The 20,532-nt window shown below is 40.4% G+C and overlaps 1 long non-coding RNA gene across 1 annotated transcript in view; it reads right to left on the bottom strand.

The window, feature by feature from the left end:
• Positions 1–1,467: 1,467 nt before the first annotated feature.
• LOC139763718 (uncharacterized) overlaps positions 1,468–20,532 on the bottom strand; it is a 31,604-nt gene continuing 12,539 nt past the window's right edge. Inside the window, exons 2-3 of the long non-coding RNA XR_011716220.1 lie at positions 11,011–11,124; positions 1,468–1,929 (exon numbers count right to left, since the gene is read on the bottom strand). This is a non-coding gene — a long non-coding RNA (uncharacterized lncRNA). The remainder of the gene's footprint in view (positions 1,930–11,010; positions 11,125–20,532) is intronic.

The raw sequence follows: 20,532 nt of genomic DNA on the forward strand, positions 1-20,532 counted from the left end.
TTGTGGAAAGAGTCAGTAATGTGTAGTGATATGAGGAGAGAAGACGAAAGGTGTAGGTAAGACAGAAGGAGCCTACAAGGAGAGAGGGATGGAGCTCACAATATGAAGGTGAAATATTCTAGTAGAGGTTATCAAAATACATTGATCCACAAGGTTTTGGTCTCGTCTGTGTTGGAAAACGTCCCTTTAGATGCTGTAAGTAGACTCGCTTCTAATACCTATTGAAAACTATGTGCCAAAGTGTTTACATACACGATGAAAAGATTGCTAAACAAGTTTGACGAACATATACTGTGACACTGGTATGATTTTGAAATCTCATGTTATTTATGGAAGTGTTATAGACATCTCCGTCTGGGAAAACAGTGACACCTAATTTTTTTTCCTCTTCCCTGGGATGGAACCATGATGTACACGGCCCTAGAAACATCCCCTGATTCATCCAATCAGCCAAATGGAAACCTTGTAAGTTAGAGGAACTAGCGCATCCCTGAAACCCCAAGTTAATTAGATTCTTAATGCTCTTACGGTACGTAAAAACACAATATTGATTTTCTGTGAATTTTGTCATGATTTGAGTAACGAAAAAAAACAACATAATTCTTTGACTGAGAAGGCTTATTATGAACGTTGTGTGTTTGTATGTTGGTAAAAGATGACGAGACGGGGCAAGATAAGTGTAAAACTGTCTCACTGTAAATAGTAATAACACACACACACACACACACACACACACACACACACACACACACACACACACACACACACACATTAGAGCAAAGATATAGTACATACATACAACATTAAGAATTGGGGCAACAAGAGTGTAATACTCTCTCACCATAACACACAAATAGCAACCAAACAGACAAACTAGGAATAGAAGATATCTGAAATAATCTGCTATATGATAGTACAGAAACATTCAACAGATGTGGCCTCACGAGTACACAACCCCCCTCCCCCTTACCGTACAAATAGTTAATTACCCATAATGAGACGAACCTCTGAACATTTTCTTCTCGTACTTTTGTAAAAGTTTTGAGAATTTATAAGACAAGGAAGTGATTACCTACACCCACCATCTGAAAATTCTTTTATACTGCTTCAGGCATCAGGTATATTTTCGACTCCATGTACACTATCTATATCCCAGAGGAAGTGTTCTCACTAATTGGAATAATTGGGGACACCATTTCACTCTTGTTATCACTATGCCTGTGGTTCTGTCCTTCTAAATTGGAGTAATTAGGACACTAAAGTTCATTCTTTCTATTCTAAATGTTTCTGCAGAATTAAAGGCATTATGAAAATGTATAAATGTAATGTGTTGTCCCCTCTTACACAAGGCCTGTAATATGAAACCAGATTACCTTGATATAATACTCAGTTTCTGGTCTTTTAATGTAAAGATATTATCATTGTAAAGTAAAAGTATAAGTTACATCTTAAAGGCATTAGATTTGTTAGCTTCTAAGAGTGTTCTGGGATATTTCACTGTTACTGGGATATTTGCCTTCGTATTCACTGTAGCTGTTGTCGTAAACTGAGAAATGTTTTGATACAGGGAGAAAATCTAAAATGTTTAAAATATTGATTAGGGACTACAAACAGTGAAATTGTCGTTCAACAGTGACATGGTCATCTCTTCACCCTACGGAAGGATTTCTTGCCAGGCTCGTGTGTCACACTGTTGGTAGAATGACAGTGATTGGTTGTCCCTGCTCCCTTATATCACGACTCTAGCTAGAGTGACAGTGATAATGGATGGCACTGCTTCCGTATATATAAGTGTCCATACGGTGATTTGGTCCACTCTGCTCCGTATACAGCACCGTTAGGAGAACGATAATAGGGTCAGCACTGCTCCGTATATCACTGTTAATAGGGAAAAGCTCAGGTCATCCATGCTGACAGACTCCCGGAAATCTGTGACAAAAATAGGACAAAATACTCGCTGGAAACTGATGTTCCCTGAAAATCACGGGGAAAAATATTGAAATCCCTTAATGGTGGAAATATACAGAAAGTGTGACTGATTTACGTACAAAGATTCTGAAATTTTCACCACGTGGGAAGTTTTATGAATAAAATGCTATCCCTCTCACACTTTTAGTGGTGTGTGTGTGTGTGTGTGTGTGTGTGTGTGTGTGTGTGTGTGTGTGTGTGTGTGTGTCCTTCCCTCCACCTACAAATAGTAGAACAACACCTTTCCCTTTGCTATGACCACTGATATATCGAGACTGGGTAAGGTAAACGGCAGGGGGGCCCCCTAGTGTCAGGGGAACGTCCCTTCTCCCCTAATTATATCCGGTTTCGTTCTGGGAAAAGTGTGTTGTATTACCTTCACCACAAGAGCCTCTATATTTAACATGATTTCTTCCCTCGAGAAGGCACAGAGCGCCACTATTTCTATATCTTTCTTCGTAACTCTAGTTTTCCATAATTTCTCAAAACTCATCTTGTGAGTCTTGTTTAAGTCCTCTTCCAACATAAAGACTCTCAGACATCTGTTGTAACTATGTATGTGGTTCTTAGACGTTGTTGACTTTACACCTAATTCGACCAGACTGGTAGAGAAGCCTGGCTATGAGCTACCATGGTGCCTCGTCGATCTTTAGAATTAAAAGCTGGCGTTGAAACCTGAATTCATAAAATCTACCAGACTCTGGTAGGTCGACCTCCCTCACCAGACTCTGGTAGGTCGACCTCCCTCATACAAAATCTGGCTGCTGTTAATGTGACCATATCCAAGGATTATATTCGCCCAGTCTTTGTTAATAGTCGAAACATTCCCAAGAAGAAAATATAGAAAATCTCACCGAATGTGGCACTGCACATATATTTGCAACATTTCAGCGTAACAGATTTAGACATTCATGTATGACTAGATAGAAACACAACACCGAAATATTGAAACACACATGGAAGCGAATACATGATTGATATTCAAATTGGGATCACATGTAAATGCAATGCAATACAATGCTGCGCAATACAATGCAGCTCTCAGCATTTGCCAACAGCTGCTACTGATTATATTACCATAATTATGAATTATTTCCTTGTTACGTGACGCCAAACGTGATACAAATCCTCTCTGTTTCAATTCTTGAGTGTAATGGAGTAGCATTATGAAAGTGACGTCTCTAAGATCAAAGATCTTTGAGTACTGCATCTCTGGTAATCTAGTTATTCCATTGTGATTCAACTAAACTTTAAACCAGCCTATAGAAAAGACAAAGGAAGGTGTCAACAGGTCAAAAGAAGTGCCAAGTGCGTGGCACTGACAAAACTCACTACTGGATGACTTCTATATCCTAATCTATGAAATTCTTTCCCCCATGACGGAAAAAAAACTATAATATAGATTCCTGGATATAAAGAATCAGGGAGACTATCATTGTCTTTGTAGAGAATACTAAACAACCACAACCTACAAAAACAACCATTATATCCATAACTCTGAGAAATAACAACTGTATTCTGTTCTCGGACCAGCGAGAGATTGGAAAAAAAAAGTATAAAATGTACAGTATCATGAAAAATGATAGCCCCAGTTTGGTTTAATGCTCCTGTGGGTAAACTAGTGTAAACCCAGGATAGAGTTTATGGTATACGCTTGTATCTCTGTGGGAATTCTCTCCGTAAAAGAAAAATCCCTGGGATCTGTCCTCAAGCAGGAGTTGGCTTGTCTGTGTATGTAGAATTTATATTCCACTTAATGTCGAGATCTATCATATGAAACGGTCTGAGCAGCCTGGGAAAGTAGCGGAAAAACTATTAGTATGTTTTTCTCTTTTTTCTCTTTCTTTTAGTACATATTGAAGGCAGCAGACGGCTAGAACGGGAACAAAGTCATATATACAATAGCTCGAACATGGGGTATTCGCGCACGCCTCTCTAGAGTATGTATATATATATATATATATATATATATATATATATATATATATATATATATATATATATATATATATATATATATATATATATGCGCTACCTCGCTAACGCGAGAGACAGCGACAAAGCAAAATAGATGAAAATAAATAAAAATATATATATATATATATATATATATATATATATATATATATATATATATATATATATATATATATATATATATATATACATATATATATATATATATACATATAAATATGATTTATTGTTTAATGGTATTTGTGGGAAAGTTAAAGTGAGGTTAATCCTTCTGGGATATTTGAATGTACCTCAGTCAACAGTGGTGCGCGCTGGGTATTTTGGCGAAAAAGTCTAGGGTGACCAAGCGCCACATTTCACTAACTCCGCCTGGGATGAAACGGCTCTCTCTCTCTCTCTCTCTCTCTCTCTCTCTCTCTCTCTCTCTCTCTCTCTCTCTCTCTCTCTCTCTCTCTTTCTCTCTATCTATCTATCTATCTATCTATCTATCAATCTCTTCCGTCGATGGTGAATATATATATATATATATATATATATATATATATATATATATATATATATATATATATATATATATATATATATATATATATATATATATATACATATATATATCCGGCTGAGCTCTGCACCTACCTTACCTTCTGTCAGTTTTACCGTACCTTTTCTCAATTTTCCACCTCGACAGACAGGCACAAATTGACAAGTTCTATCGCAATTTCTTCCTCGACTCTTGGTTGCTTTTTCCAGCGCAACGCACACAGGGAATCGCCTTCTTTTACAGGCTTCCAGCTCCCGTGTCAGCAGATATAAGAGTTTACTTAACAAGGCGTGTCTTGCCTTACACTAAGCCGTACCCACCCTGACAATAAAGCAGTCCAGTGATTTGAATTTTGAACTTACGTGTTGACTTTCAAGATTTCACGAGGGAATTGTTTATAGATATATCTCTGACCGTCTCCTTGATTTCCTGCCTGGATAAGCTTTCACAAGCATTACTTCAACAAGCACACATGCACACACACACACAAAACACACACACACAAAGATACGCACTCATTGGTACATATTACTACGACACTCAAAGGTCTCTGTTTACTCCCCAATTACCCTATTATTGTTATGGTAGTAGGTTTCCCCTCATCCTACAAGACTAATTAGGAATTGATAAACCTGATCCCTTCTTGGCCACTAATGACAGACTTCCACCGTAGTTCTGACCTCACCTCAAACCACCACACCGCACCGCACGCAAAAATGGACAGTCTCCAATTTTCGTTCATCTTTAGTTTAATCTCCTTTTATGCCTGAGTAACGTTGTATAACAGGGAAAAAATGTATATACATTATGCCACAATCTCCAGGCGATTCCTTCTCTCTATCCTCGTCTTTCTGATGGTCTAACAAACCTCAGGTGTTCAATGACACACCTGACTTTTCGCAGACGACAGGAAGAACAATTAGTCCCGGTTATAATAACACGACGCGACACAGTTGTCATCTTACCATTACCCTGTCGTTATCCTGTTCTGTCAGACCTGGATGGTAATCCTTAGAAGTGTCATGCACCTACGAACGTCCCAAGTGCTGGATGGAGGCTGGAATTGGGGGTTGGTGGCTGGGGGGTGTGTGTTCGCACCAGTGAGCGACTCTTCCAGAGAGAGGGACAAATCAATTCCGTTTACGGCGAATGAACTGGATGATTTTGAAACTGGGTTCTGAGGAAAAGCTGGCTTCCTTCATCACGTTTTGCTGATGCTTGGCCAAAGCTTGAAATATCTGAATGCTATCAACATGACAAAAGATATGGAAAATGGGTTAATGACTGAACATATCTGCCACAGAAACATGAACAACAACAGAACAAGTATCATTATATATACATCCTTAAGATGAAAAATCCTTCTTAGAAAGCTAAATGTATAACACAGATAGATCAAAGACATTTCCTTCATCGACTGACACACCCCATGAGTAAAAGAGAACGGTTGAATAATTTAAGAACGCATCTGTGATGTAGACATGCTGATATAAAGGTCCTTTCCCACAGGAGACAGCGTGTGATTTATGCAAATGTGAAGAGGTTCCGTGGCCTTACAGTTTCTGATTTCTTTGTGTCACAGACGTTTCACATTAAAGATTTCATTTCCTCCTTTGGCGACAACTGATTTCACTCAAGATATGTATATACTGTATATACGAACGTCCAGTCTACGTTTGAATCCTTACTTGAGTATATCAGATGAGTACATCAACGTATTTTCTATTATGTTTGTTGGTATAACCACAAGTATATAACTTTGCACATAATAATACAAACATGAACATACGTACTTAATGATTTGTAAAATTTACCTCACTCTATTGTACAAATGGGTAATGTCAAAAACATAGACGAATAAAAAACAAAGGCAATGGGCCATAAGAGTGTTCAATTCCCTCTCTCCATTACAAGACCGGACGGTCACAAATAAGGAAACATACGGAACCCATGTGTTCAGCTTCTCCTGGGGCTGGTCGATAAATGGATACCTAACGTAGGCTAGGATGTGTGTGTGTGTGTGTGTGTGTGTGTGTGTGTGTGTGTGTCTATACATAAGAGAGAAAACGTTTATACATATATATACAAGTTTAAGATACGAGACAACACGAGTGTTGAAACTCTTTCACCATAACACAAAGATAGCAGCTGCCTCTCTCTCTCTCTCTCTCTCTCTCTCTCTCTCTCTCTCTCTCTCTCTCTCTCTCTCTCTCTCTCTCTCTCTAGGGCTCCAGTCACGCACTAGAGTCCTCAGCGAGGCCAGTCGTTAAATGAAGCATAAAGAATAGCCTTCAGAAAAAAAAGATAGTAGATAGACTGGAACAGAAGAAGGTAACTCCAAGAGATCTTTTTCTTCTTACAGATGTAGACAAGTTCCCCCTTAGAATAGCGACGGGTCATCACTCACAGCTGTATTAATGTAGGCAAGAGAACAAGGAATGGAATCAGAGAGCTTAGCGTTCCAGGTTTCATCTCTCTCTCTCTCTCTCTCTCTCTCTCTCTCTCTCTCTCTCTCTCTCTCTCTCTCTCTCTCTCTCTCTCTCTCAGCAAGCCCGTCTCCATATATCATAACACGACAGCTCAGCCTACAACGTGAATGCTATTTTTTTTTTTTTTGTGTGTGTGTGTGTGTGTTCCACATAAACCGTAGGGAGGGGGGTTACTGTGCCATCCATCTCCATTATTAACAACGCTGTGGGCGTTGTAACCTCGCCTGGTGTACGATTCGTCTCCGAGTAAGAGTTTCCGACATGCAGGTCCCCATGGCGTCTAGGGAATGCAAAGACTTTGAAATACGATCACTGTACTACGGTGGGCGTGACACACACACACACACACACACACACACACACACACACACACACACACACACACACACACACAGACACACACACACACACACACACACACATTGTCAATATCTGAATCACACCAGTAGCGAGATATGTGTGAAACATTAGGTTCCATAGAAGGAAGGTAGGTGAAGACATAAGACACAGAGAAAATTATAAAAACCTGTAAAGTAGACAGAGAATGAGGTGAATCATAAAGCTCGCTTCTTAAATTCTAAAAGAATTTATATATAATTTTCTTTTTTTTACGGTTGCGTCTTGGTTCGATCTCATATATGTTCGTCCATATCTTATTCCGTTCATGTTCTCCTCTTCCTCCTCCTCCTCCTCCTCCTCCTCTTTATCATTCACCTCCTTTCTTCCTCCAATTTTCCTCTATTCACCCCATTTAAATCAACCTTTGTTGCCTAGTACACTACCCTGCTCTTGGAGAATGCCTTCCAAAATACCGCTTCTGGAATTCTGGATATACTGGAATTTACTTCGGCTTAGGAACTTGGGGGAAAATTCCCCGTTTCATGGCTGCAATTTCAAGCCAGAGGGACCGAGCCAGCCACATAAGTTGTGTGGTGGTGGGGAGGAGGGAGCTGTACCCTCCTAACAAGAAGAAGTAGTCATTAACTCCACCTTGACGAGTGGAATAGACGCTCTCCACCGCTCCACTTCTCCCATCAAGTGGACGCTCCACCATCAACCCTCCGCCGCCCACCAAATCGATGTTACAATCCTATCCAACCATTCCCCAACACTTAACTCTCTCCCGTAGAACTAAAACTTACACAATATAGCAGCTGCCACCAGATGGCACCACCTCACGCCAGCCAACTGTTTACCAGCACCACCTGGCACTTAGCAGGTGTTTACCAGCACCACCTGGCACCCAGCGAACGCAAGCTGGTACTGAATAGCACCACCTGACGCCCGATAGCTACTTTCCAGCACCACCTAGCACTCAATAACTACCCAGATGGCACCGAATGGCACCCAAAAACAAATAGCTGGCACCACGCCACCTGGTACTCCCGCAACCGGCAGATGGCGCTGGAGTGACGTAGTCTCCTTGGTTTAAATCCCCAGTGGGAGTCGTCCTCCTCATAGGAACTCATCCCTCGTCTGGGGATTATCCACACTCCCTTCACCAGTGTGTCAGACATAGATGATCCCCCTACTCTCTCTCTCTCTCTCTCTCTCTCTCTCTCTCTCTCTCTCTCTCTCTCTCTCTCTCTCTCTCTCTCTCACTTTTCGTCCGACAATTCTACTCCCAAACTTTTACATATATGTAAATAAACATACGTCACAAAACATTCGTCCAAGACATTCCATTTTTCGTCAACATCATCTTGTCCTTAGGTTTTGGCCGACGAATATTTTGAGTGTGTGTGTGTGTGTGTGTGTGTGTGTGTGTGTGTGTGTGTGTGTGTTGGGGGGGAGGGGGGAATTTTCTGCCCTTCTCAAGTCGTCCTAAACTCTTCATTTCTGACTTTTCGTCAACGACTCTTTCGTCCGCCGCTTCCTCCATCCCAGCTCTTCGTCCTTGTTCTCATGTCGTAGTGTTTATACAGAGACAAGGCAGCATAAGTGATGGCTGTTATAATTAAAGGTAATTACCCAGAAGTACGCCTTAATTACGTTGGTTGTTAAAGAGTACTTATGTCGACCATGATTAATCATGAGAAGTTTTGTCTTAGTTTTTTAAAAGGAGGAATATTACCAGTCATGCAGATGTAAAGAATACATATATATATATATATATATATATATATATATATATATATATATATATATATATATATATATATATATATATAATGTATGTATATACATGTAATGATTTATCACAAAGCATTAACCACGAAAAAAGTGTTTAAGTTTTCACACTAAACATTTTTGCTTATTCTCTGTTGAGCTCGTTAGGCCAAAGATCAACAGGTCCCAGAAAAATGGCTTTGCTACGTCAGTATCATGCAAAAAAAGAGACATGAAAATGAAATAAAAACTAGCAGAATAATTCGCCTTTGAACTTGATGTAAAAGTTGACCCAAAAAAAAAATGATTATAAATGTTTGACCTTTTCCACTAAGAATGTAAGCTGTGTCTTCCCCACTGAAAATGTTGGTTTCCATTTCCCACTGAGAATATCAACACCTTCTCCTCACTTACCTTCCCACTAGGAGTGTCAGCTATGTGGTAATAGTAGTAATAGCAGTAGTAGTTCTTTCCCCTGTACACACACACACACACACACACACACACACACACACACACACACAAACACACACACACACACACACGGATTCCCCATCCCGCACGTTCCAAGTGACAACACTTCTTCCAATGAGAGGAGAGGGGTAGTGCCATACACCACCCTCGGTACACTAAGTCCCCAGCAACAGCTGCAGCAGTAACACCATCATCCCGAGTCCCCACCACAACCACAACCACAACCACCACCACCACCACCACAGGCAACACCAACAGCTCTCTAAATCCCCAACGAGCTGCAGCAAGAGAACCCTAAGTCCCCCCAGCAACAACAGCAGCACTACCCTCAGCCTCTAACAACAACAGCAGCACTACACCCAGCCCCCAACAACAACAGCAGCACTACAACTAGCCCCCAGCAGCAGCAGCAGCACTACCCTCAGCCCCCAACAGCAACAGCAGCACTACAACCAGCCCCCAACAGCAACAGCAGCACTACACCCAGCCCCCAACTACAGCAGCAACAAAAGCACCGAAGGTTCCCCCCACCCTCCCCCCATCCTAAGTCCCCAGCAACAGCCCCCAGCAATCGCGTCACTTCACACAAAATTCTGCATGAGCAAGAAAAACGTGCAGGGAAGTTATATGATAAGAGGCGTCTCTTGTTAGGCCAGAAGTCCCTCATTAAAATTTAATAGTGTTTTGAAAACAGGTTAATTGCTCCATACAATGTGCCCTTTCGTGGAGGTGATTAAAATTAACGTTAATGATATCATTCGATATTACTGAATGTCATAAATTATAATTTAGTTGATAAATATGTTACGGATCACCATTCACTTGCGGTTAGTTATTTTGCATATATATATATATATATATATATATATATATATATATATATATATATATATATATATATATATATATATATATATATATATCATTGCTAAATAGTGAGATATACAGTCAAGAGATTCAACAAACAAAGGAACACTCTCAGGAAATGATCACAAAAGCTGGGTCTCTGATAATCCACTGTTCCTAATCTTTGATCTAAGAAACTCACAACAATGAAGAGAAAAATTAAATGTACAGAAACCTTCATGGCTAATGTATCTAATCCCTGATATATACCTAATCCCTGAAATGAGCCTCATTCGTGAAATGTACCTAATCCCTGAGATGTACCTAATCTATAAAATGTATCTAATCCCTGAAATTGTACTTAATACGTGACATATCCTTAGTCCCTGAGATGCACAGAGTTCACTAGACATACATAATGCAGATACGAAATACCCCAGATTTACTGTACTCATATCCAAAGTGAGGCGAGAATGATTCAGGTGTACTGCACTCAGATCCAAAGGGAGACACTAAAAAATATTCTACGTTCGTTGTAGACGACCAGCAGCTTCGCCAACATTTAAAAGAAAAGACTTCTACCTCAGCATCAGTGTGCAGCCTTACCGTTGCTTTCCTAAGTGAAGCCCGACTCAGAAAGTGGTTGCAGGACACTTCGTGTTCCCCATGTCGTCTATAATGGCACAAACGATCCGAACCTCCAGATTCGAAGTTCCATGTCTGCAAGAGGATTCGGACAGGATAGGTTAGGGTGAGTTAAAATCTAACTTCGCTGATGGAGGTGGCGACCCACTTAACCAACACCTGTCTGGTCTGTATTTTCATACATCATTTACAATGGCCAAGCCTGCCTTTGTCTGTTTTGATGCAGACAGCAAAAGACCAGCGAAGTATAGCTTGACTCGGTTAGCAAAAGTGACTTTTAAAAGCCTGTTTGGCTATTTGGGGATCAGTACAAGGGGAAAAAGGTTGTTTGGAGGAGGGAGGGAGGAAGGTAGGTTCGTATGCAAGCTGATTGCCTCGTACCAAAGCCTCACAGGAGAGCCCCAACAGGTAAATGGCTTGTTTACTTCTGTGTCCAAAGCTCAGCCATCGACAGCAGTCCATGTGGTCATCCCTGGACACCACTCTAGTACTGGAGCACTTGACGCTCGTTCTGACAGAGTGGTGCAAAATATTACTGTTGTTGCATCAGCTTATTGCCTGCCGCTACTGCTGTACCATCTGCTCCACTGGCTCGGTCCTGCAGTAGCTGAGTGTAGCGCCAGATGACAACAGTTAACCTACGCGTCATATGAGTTGCAGTGTGTGGCCAGTATATCATCTAAATGTTTCATATATATATATATATATATATATATATATATATATATATATATATATATATATATATATATATATATATATATATAAAGCACATGCAAAGAGCTTTCGTGGGGGACCCTGTGAATGAACGCGTACTGCGAATGAAGAAGGATGAATGAAGGACAACTTGAAAGAAACGCTTGAAAGGTTGAATGTACAGTAGAATATAGGAATGGAAAGCGCATAAGATGATGTCTTTTGATGACGTATGATGAAAAAGAAGACTTGCTGTGATGAAGGAGGGTCTCTTGTGGTGATGGAGTGGCGGGGGGGATGGGGTGGGGGGGGTAGTGGATTTGTGATGATGGAAAAGGAAACCTTCCCTGTGATGGAAGAGGGGGTTTCTGTGGTGATGGAAGAGAGGCGCTCAGGTTGACAACTCGTTTACATCAAATTCGTGAAGCCCTCACCCTCTCTCTCTCTCTCTCTCTCTCTCTCTCTCTCTCTCTCTCTCTCTCTCTCTCTCTCTCTCTCTCTCTCGTTTGTGGGGTCGTGCTTCCTTTCCGTTTCATCTATAAATCAAACCTTTGCTGTTTCATTTATGAACTAAACCTGAACTGCTTCATTTATAATTCTCATCTCAACTGTATTGTTTATTCATCAAACCTACAATACTTCATTTACTAGTCCGGTTTTTCATTGTTTTACACGTATCTGGAACCATGAGAAACAACTTGTTATTAGACTTACATCTAAACACAAACACCTTCCTTCATACACACGTCTGCCATTCTACGAAAAGGCTATGGAAAACAGCTTTACAAACCAACAGAAGAACGTACGTGTAAGGTGTACGTGTTTCGAAATAGAAATAGTATTGATGTTGTGGTCATACATCACACATCATAAAAATACTTGTACACAGCCATGTACAATCCTCACCACACAAAGTTATTTGACATTCTCTGGAAACACAAAGTTTTAACACATTCCAAACTGGGTCATATATGACGAGGCAGTTTATAATGCAATACTTTAGCCCCGTGTCAAAACGTAATAACTCCATGTCCGTAGGACGAGGACGTTTTATACCTTCTGATCTGCTGGGCAAAAACAAGAAGTCTCAACATTCCACGGAACTTTTATTGATGTCAGCTCAAGATTCGTGCCCCACGCTCTCCATTGTCAAAATTCCAGGGATAGTTTGTCGAGTTTATTATATATATATATATATATATATATATATATATATATATATATATATATATATATATATATATATAAATATATAAAATGTCTGAAAAACAGGTGCAATGTTGGTAGATCGTCCGTCAGCCTCTAAGCAGCTTAGGTCGTAGTCTAAGCTTAGACTGGCAGTGCCAGCTGAAGTACTGTAGACTTTAGTAGACAGTTTAGCTCGAGGTACGATCGTATGTCACAGGTCATGACCACCAGGTGGCCAGATCCGAACCAAAACGTGCAGATGGTATGAATTTACCAGTCACTCTCTCCATAACTCTCTGATTTATAACTTTCAAGGGTATAGGTCATGACCTGACAAAGTAGATATTGATTCACACACAGCTCAGGTCACGACCTCTAACGCTTAGGTCATGTATGATCCTTCAGCTTCACAGCCCAGGTAGTTCTTCTATAGCTCAGGTCACGACCTCTAACGCTCAGGTCATTTATGACCCCCACACACACATTAGCCTCATGACCTTCCAAGTGTGTCCCTTGAGGCCTTAGGTCATGAGCCAAGAACTTTAAGTTGATGACTGCACAACTCATTAACCTCACTTTCCTAAAGAGGCTGGCTTATGACCCCTGACATCATGTAATATATTTTCCCCCGCTGACCTTTGAAATGCTAAACTCTGACCTATAGCGTCAGGCGACCCCAAGGTTGTCGACAGATTAAGGAACATCCCCAAGGATTGCACAACTTTGTTTACTTCCCTCCCTCATGGCCATGGCTCGTGTCCACTGCTTCGTGAGGAGGACACAGCCAAAAAAATATATCCGCCATGAACCACCGTAGTCTCGTCTTGTACTGCTGCCGATGACCTTAGTTATATCCATCTCATCTTCCATCTCTATATCCCCCGTGTGCGTACCCCACGCCTGAGAGAGAGAGAGAGAGAGAGAGAGAGAGAGAGAGAGAGAGAGACAGAGAGAGAGAGAGAGAAAGACGAAGATAACGCCTTCCATGTTCGTTTTGAGCCAAGTATGTGGACAGGCAGTCGCCACATAGCGCCAAACATTCACGAACACAAACAAAATATAAACACATCAGAAAGAATGATTTTCCTGCACACAACATTTCACGTCTAGTTTATACTTCAAGTGTAAACAAACGTTTTCACGAGTATCTCTGAACAGTGTGACAAAAAGTCAACCTTAAGGTAACTTTCAGTGAATGAGTGTGATGTAGAGAGAGCGTGTGAAAGCTCTATATAAGAATTATATTTATGTAATTCTTGAACTCTTGCTCACGAGTTCTAAGTCTTCTGACCATTTTCAAGAACACCCCCTCAAAAATTCTTCTGTATCTCTACAATACTACATTAATCTCTAGATACATTAGATGTATTCTAACTATATTTGTCATATTGGTTGAAAATAACTCTGAATACCTTCTAATCATAACCCAGTCATCAGTAATTGGTAACATAGACTTCGTAGGAGACAGAAGAGAAAAAAATATCTGTACTTGAACAAACAGGAAGCCTTGGGATTTCCAGACCTTCCGACTGATGAACGGAAGAAAAAACATCCTGGAAAGACTTGGAACCCAAGTCTGGTCCCCAAGAGACAGGGTCGAATCACTCTCTGGTCTGGCCAAGCTACAGAACTGACTAATGTGTGACCTTAGCTTCTCAAGATGGTTGTAACACTGGTAACAGATCAGGTGACACTCCTGCTAGGTGGCAGTCTTTCTCTCTCTCTTAAGTTCAAATCAGACACACATGATAATCTCTTCACCTAGTGTTAATCTCTCTCCCTCTATCACTGACACTAATTTACATTAACGAATAGAGTAAAGAGTGTGAACGCCAATTTATATATATATATATATATATATATATATATATATATATATATTATCAAGGGGAATAATGCAATGTGATATAGATCTACATCAAATGTATATAACTCTTGATTGTAACTCGTCTGATACTGTACTCCCATCACAGGATACCACATCAAACAACACACTTCAAGCAACCTGATTAATGTATTCAAAGACTTGCTATTCTTGACAGGAAAATTCATGGATTTACAATCGCTATTCATGTATGTATATTCAGGGGTAAGTTCATGTTGAATCACTGGATTGTTATTATGATAATGTCTGTCGTCAGTTAAATCATAAAAGGGAGATGTGTAAGGTCGAATGGTAAGAGAGAAAAGTGATTCAAAGAGTATGTGAGAAAGTGTGTGTGTGAGAGAGAGAGAGAGAGAGAGAGAGAGAGAGAGAGAGAGAGAGAGAGAGAGAGAGAGAGAGAGAGAGAGGTGGGGGAGTTAGGATGAGCATAATCCTGACGTTAAAACCTTATATCAAAACGAAGGAAAATGGTGAGTGGGCAACCAGTCTTCACCAAAGATAATCAAATAAAATCAACTGTCGAGTTACCCAACAACAATAAACACAGAGGCAAGAGACACAAAATGGAATGTAAACTGTAGAATTATGGGGTTGGTAGAGCATCGTCTTCGTACATTGTAGGATCATGGGGGTGGTACAGCATTATCTTAGTAAACTGTAGAATCATGGGATTTGGTAGAACATTATCTTCTCAAAACTACAGATTCATAGGGTTGGTATAGCATGACCTTTCATAAACTGTAGAATCATAGGATTGGTATAGCATTATCTTCATAAGCTGTATAATCGAATGGTTGGTATAACATTATCATTGTTCTGACAGACTTTGTAGAGTATTTAGAGGTGAGTTTACGTCTGTATCTAAGACGAGAGTTGTAGGGTTGGAGTGTATATCACGTCTATGTACATGGAACTGAGTATCACTTTTTGCCCTTTGCATTGTGAGTATGGGGTCCTCATTTTAGTAAAGTGGATTCCTCTGAATAAGGTAAGTGTTCCTGTTATGTACTAACAAGGGAGACGAATGAAAGATAACAGAGATACAGATAGAGTGGTTGGAAGTCTGTTATTTCCACATTAGGGATGCGTGGTTGAGGTAACTGATGACAAATAACAGCTTGATGAGACTCATAAATCGTTCTATATCTGCAAGAAAATATGTATATATATATATATATATCCAGGTTACGACATATCCAAGACAGAGGGTGGAAATGTATTTGTAAAGATTAGATTTCTGTCTGTCTTCATTTCCTTTCGCGTCAACGAGACAACAAACAGGGCTCATACACACACACACACACACACACACACACACACACACACACACACACACACACACCTCCTAACACACCAAAAAAAATCTCAATGTTTTAAAAGCAAAATGCAATATACGAGAACTCACAAATCAGAAACATATTTTCGAGCTTCCGTTCGTAGTCGGGCGTGAGTTATGGTAGCTGGGACAAAACGAACCAAGAAATTGCTTACATTTATCTGTCTTGCTGTTTACTGCCTGGTGAGGCCTTCACCAGCATCACCAAGACTTGTGCTCCAGCCAGTGTAAAAGCACCACTCACCAGCACCACACGCCACTCACCAACACCACACGCCACTCACCAGCACCACACGCCACTCACCAACACCACACGCCACTCACCAACACCACTCATCACTCACCAGCACCACTCACCAATCACCAGCACCACTCACAAAAAAGATGGCGAGAAAAGATCATTAATTGGTATATGTGAGTGTGTGTGTGTGTGTGTGTGTGTGTGTGTGTGTGTGTGTGTCATTTTTCACCACTAACTGCCAGAGTTAATCTAGGGCAAAAGCAACATCTTATCTCTCTATCAAACTCCAGTATGAACAAGGTACCCTCTGGCTCACATCGTTAACCAATCAAACGTTGTCATTTCAAAGTTCCTTTTTTTTCCTAACATTTACGCCATCCATGTTTTGCATGGCGACCCTGTGCTCCTGGCTCCACCAATGGACTTATTGAGAATACAAAAATAGGAAGCGCGGGTTTATTTCTAAAGAGGAATATCATTCTGTCATTAACGTTCTTATAAATAAAGTATGGTTAGTAAACCAACACATTATCTTAGATTTGTTGAACCGCTTTTGTATGCAAATTACCGAAGCCTTAGGCTTGTGGAATCTTTGAAGTGTCTTAGTATGCAAATAAGAGGCAATCTAAATGATAATGTACATATAACATGTCCTTATTGGAGAGACTCTGTCTCACATCTACTATTCTAATGTGAGGATTTAGGGTCTTTTCTCAGAAGACGTGGAAAGTGTGATGTTGTTCTCGTCCGTTTGTGCATCGTTGTATTTACTCTCTCTAGTCTTGAAATTAGGCAAAAAAGAGAAAGATGGAACGTCCTCATTAGGTTATAGATTCTATGATTATCTTTCGGTTATAGATAGGTGCATTAATTCTAAGACATTTCCTGATGTGATTATTACACGAAAGTGCACTTGGGAACTTACCATGTTTTCATTACCCCGTGGACTCAAAGGAGACTGTAAACATACAGACAGCCTCTCTTCATTATTATCCCTCATTCTTTCATCTATCCCTCAAATTACAAGAAAAAATGAAAGATATCGCGTCTATGTGTTCGTAGTACGCCATCAATAATCCACACACTAGCCCTTCCATTTCGGAATTCGTAACACAATTATGGAAAAATTCTCTCATATTACCCATATCTGACCCACATATCTCGAGCTATATGGATACGCCCGTGAGCTGAGACTGGCTGCGTATTGTACTACGTTTAATATGATGATATCCGGAAGCCTTGTGTGTGTTATGCGTGAAACTAATATAGGATAGTAATAAGGCGATATTGGTCTCTTAGGAGAAAGGCGATAGGGGTGGTTGTCACTGACTTCCCTGTGGGTTTCAGACCTTAGAGATTTTATCATACGTGTGTAATTACCGTTCCTGCAATCCCTGTCAGATTAGAATATTTCCTTGTGTACAATTAGCTCTGTAATCAGATGTTTGTGTGTATCGGCTGCTGGTGGAAAATGTTCGGTATGTATAGTTATATTTCTTCATGTCTTTTGATTGATTTCTATAGGTAGAATATAGAGTGTAAGAAGGGAGTGACTAGCAGAGTGTGTGAACGAGGATATGGTAAATGGTATGGTTAAAACTCTCCTCTTGGGTACAACGACTTAACATACTGGGTACGATGACCTGTCATCATGAGTAAAAATTAACTCCTTAAATACGATAACTTGTTCTCGTCAGTACGATGACTTAACCCTTGAGGACAGCGACTTGAGCCATCGTACACAAGGCGGTCAAGTTGTCGTACTCAAGATGTTAAGACATCTTTACCAAGGCGTCAAGACGTGAGTGGAGTGTAAGGTCTCATTCTTGGCATCTCTTCACTATCGAACGATTCAGAATCATCATACACTAAAAGATTAGAACTTTTGTAACATATCCGTCGATTTACCTCGTTTGCTATGAAGGCATAATGAAGACTTCTTCGTCCCCAAAGAGCAATTTTCATTCTCCTTTAACAAAGGTATTTTACATTTACACACTCTCTCTCTCTCTCTCTCTCTCTCTCTCTCTCTCTCAAGAGCCAAGTCCATCTCTCTGCTCAATTCTCCTCACGCTGAATAGCCCAAGGAGGAAAGAAATATGAGAAGACAAATCCTTTTTGTCGAAGACGAATCTAATACTGGAAATGGAGGAACTTTCCCAGGCTCTAATTCATCCTCAGGTTTTTTGGGTTTTTTGAGGAAAATCTCTCTCTCTCTCTCTCTCTCTCTCTCTCTCTCTCTCTCTCTCTCTCTCTCTCTCTCTCTCTCTCTCGAAAGCTGAAAGTTGCGCCACAGGCAAAGGATCCACAGAGCCATGTGTGATTACCTCCCCCCCCCCTTTTCCTCTTCCCCCTTTCAACCCGAACCCCCTTCTCCCCCAGCTCAAGGTGCCATAGATCATTCCTCCGCAGAATGAACCAATCACTGATCCACCAAACACAAACAATCCTTCAACCAGTGATCCTCAACGAATCAGGATCCACCACTCAGTCACCCATGACACCCCCCTCTCCTACAGTCATCCCTCCAATCCGCTATAAAAAAAAAAGATCCTCCAATCCACAGTACACAGTCACCTCCCAATCAGTGATCCAAAGGTGGAAAGTCACCTCCCAATCAGTGATCCATAAGCGTAGAGTCCCTTCCCAATCATCGACCCCCCCCCCACACAGGAAGGTTCCAGCTACTAATGACCCACAAGGAAACCTGATTCGGAAGAAAAAAATGAATATAGGAATTCAATACAGATGCCATTGTTGCTAAGAAAGGAGCGGAGATGGAGTTTGATGTTGGGGTCGTGTATCAAGTATTCACTATGTGAAAAGCTTCTCTATGAGTGTGGCAGCATGTATATATATATACGAATGAATCCTCCTTGTGTGTCGATGGATGTATGTGATCGAAACCTGTACGAGTGTGTGTGTGTGTGTGTGTGTGTGTGTGTGTGTGTGACTGAAGCCTCTGTGTATTTTGACGGACATATGTAATTGAAACCTGTGTGTGTGTGGTTACGGGCATGTTTGATTGAATCCTGTATATGGCTGCAGATATATATATATATGTAATTGAAGCCTGTGTGTGGATACTGACATAGATTCAAATAAAACCTTCGTGAAGGTCTGTGATGCAGGTATTTTATTCTTTCCCTTATAAATCCTGTGTGTCAGGTATATATAGATCAAATTCCTGGAAGCATATATATTTCATGAGTACATGTATATGACATTTATAGTCACAAACTTTGTATTGTTTGGTGAATATACCTTTTTCTAATAGCATGACTAACTTCAAATCAGTTTACGAATATAAAGTTCCTTAGATATATATATATATATATATGCCTAATTTTCTTATTCCAACTATTACACTTTCTTGGCATCCCTAACAATGTTCCAGAACGTTCTTGAAACATAGTACCGAAGTTTCTTGGATTATTGTTCATTGTTCACCTTTAAGATCAAGCGAGATGATGCAATACCCTCGAGTCCAGATTTTCCCTAGTGACGTCACTTGGTGTCTAGCCAATCCCAATCGGCCTTTCATATGACGTCAAATCACTCGACCAACCAGTGATTCTAACGCTCTCCACAGCTGCTGACGGGTTGCCGTGTCACAGATGTGTGTATATATGTACGTCCGGTGTTATTGACGAGAGAAAGTGTTCAACTTAGCCAATCGTAAGGTATGCTATTCCAATGAAAGATGTTTGGGGAATATATAACATTATTAACGTATATTCGATACACATCATTTGCAGTCAGCGATGTTAAAGATTTCCTCATTTATACGTATGTTTATATGAAAATTCTTCCCCATTTCAAAGGGATTTGATATGCAAGAAAACGTGATGATGGGTCATACTTCCCAAGTGTGTTTTTTCCTTTTTTTTTCTCAAGTTTTTTTAAGAAGAGTCAAAGTACGTATGAGACGATGATGTGAGGCGATTGGAATTACCCAGACACCTTTACCGGCACGATACGACCCTGAAATGGGGTCAAGGTCAAGGGACAATCCGTCATAGCCAAAGGTCAAATGGTCATGGAATGAGGATGACTTGAGTGCCTGAGGTTTCCTCAGCGACCTTAGGAACTTTAAGGGACTCAACCTCACCCTTAAAGGCCCTTATTAAAGGGGAC

Source organism: Panulirus ornatus, chromosome 47 (genome assembly GCF_036320965.1).
Source record: "Panulirus ornatus isolate Po-2019 chromosome 47, ASM3632096v1, whole genome shotgun sequence".
Taxonomy (NCBI): domain Eukaryota; kingdom Metazoa; phylum Arthropoda; class Malacostraca; order Decapoda; family Palinuridae; genus Panulirus; species Panulirus ornatus.